At 31.6% G+C, this 1741-nt stretch overlaps 1 non-coding gene across 1 annotated transcript; it reads right to left on the bottom strand.

Moving 5' to 3' along the window:
* Positions 1-1027: 1027 nt before the first annotated feature.
* On the bottom strand, positions 1028-1164 carry LOC111725436. The gene has a single exon (XR_002773501.1). It is a non-coding gene; the product is annotated as a small nucleolar RNA SNORA2/SNORA34 family (small nucleolar RNA).
* Between the last annotated feature and the right edge of the window lie 577 nt (positions 1165-1741).

Here is a 1741-nt window from a genome sequence, read left to right as displayed (position 1 = left end):
AAACTTCCAAGCAAATGATAAATTCTCTTTCTTCTCTGTCCTTGATTTATCCTTTCCATTGCCTTTGAAGTCCTAAGCAGAGCAACATTCTTACTCAGTGTGCTGAGGTCTTTCAAACATGGAATGGAAGATTCCAATAGTAATACAATGCAGAAACCCACAAGGCCAAATATGATCCATACTACTGTCACTTTAAATAAATGACCCCAGGAAATGAAAGGTACTGTCTTTAGAATATCAAAGCAATTGCTTAGGAAGATGTCATGTACTCATTGCCAGGAATAGAGATATGCAGGATTACTTCAGTTATTTACTACCAATGAATGAGTTTCTAGCCTTGGATAACGTAACAGAGGTACCAATGCTGAATGCTCTAGGTAGAAGGGCAGTGGAAAAACACAAAAATATAACATAAAAATAAATATAACAAACAGGTTAGGGTTGTTTCCTAAGGTTAGTCCAAAACAAAGGAATTGTTTTTTTTTAAGTTACAGAATCAGAAAATTACACATAGAAAATAATACACACTGTAGGTATACATTTATATGCCAATTATTTTAAGCATTAGAAGAATATGAATCATGTATAACAATTCAGATTTATTGTACCATTAAAAAAGCTCAACCAAATAATAAGAGCACCATGTTACAATAGTGGAGAATTTAGTCAAAGTTTATATTATCTTCATGAAAATAGTTTCATTTCCTCCAGTGCCTAGGATCTGTTTTAGATTTTTAAATTTTCTAGGCTGTTGTTAAAAACGCTTGTTACAATTAGAAATGTGAGTTGTAGATAAAGAAACCAAACTTAACTTTTTTTTTTTCATACTAAAGAATTATATTTTTATTTTGGGTAAAAACCCACAGTAATTTTGGGGGGCTGTAATTAAGCTTTAACAGCACTATAATTCTAATGAATAACTTAAATATCCTCTTGAGATAAATATAATAATATTTTATAGATATTTTGGAACCCCAGTATTAAGACTACAAATATATACTAGCCTACATCTATCACCAATAACTCATACTGTTTCTTTCTAATGAATTGACCATTACATTTCCAAAGTTCTGAAATAGCCAACAGACCATAGAAAGATAATTCTTTAGGCACCTGCTTGAAACCAACAGCTTCAGCAAACTGCTGGCCTTGATTCAGGGCCAACCAAACTTAACATTTAATGTTGTTTCATCCAAACAAAAAAACAGTGTTGGCAAGATATTAAGAAAAATGAGCCCTAGATCCACCAAGGATCAATACAAAACTTAGTATTTAAACAAAATAGAAGTACATTTTAATGTTGAATTAACAATATTTTATGCTGATTTGAACTGAATGTGGAGAATCTCTTTAAGCCACATTTTCCTTAATGTTAATTGCCCAATTACCTGGGCCTGCCTAATTTATGCTTAACAGGAACAAGCTAGATTACTTTAGCAGCACAATGGTTAGGTCTGATAGTTTACTCATGTGTAACTAGAAAGCAAATTACCATGTATTCTTCATAAGTAATGTCACAGGCGAGCCAACATCTGAAAATCTAAAAATAATGACTAGAAAAGAACGAAGCCACAACTGCTTTGCTACTTTCTTCTTTAAATATTTTGCATTATTTTTTCAAAGAACATTATTAGAGCACATTTCATCACTGATTAGAAAGAACAGTCTACTTTTTAAAAAGAAGATTACTGTCTCCTGTAGAAAACAGGATCAATCAAAAAGTATTTGACTATTTCAACAA

This window comes from Otolemur garnettii, unplaced genomic scaffold, assembly GCF_000181295.1.
Source record: "Otolemur garnettii isolate 467f Iridium unplaced genomic scaffold, OtoGar3 scaffold00040, whole genome shotgun sequence".
In the NCBI taxonomy this organism is placed as follows: Eukaryota; Metazoa; Chordata; class Mammalia; order Primates; family Galagidae; genus Otolemur; species Otolemur garnettii.
The sequence above is the reverse complement of the archived record's forward strand: the minus strand, read 5'-3'. Positions and strand labels throughout refer to the sequence as shown.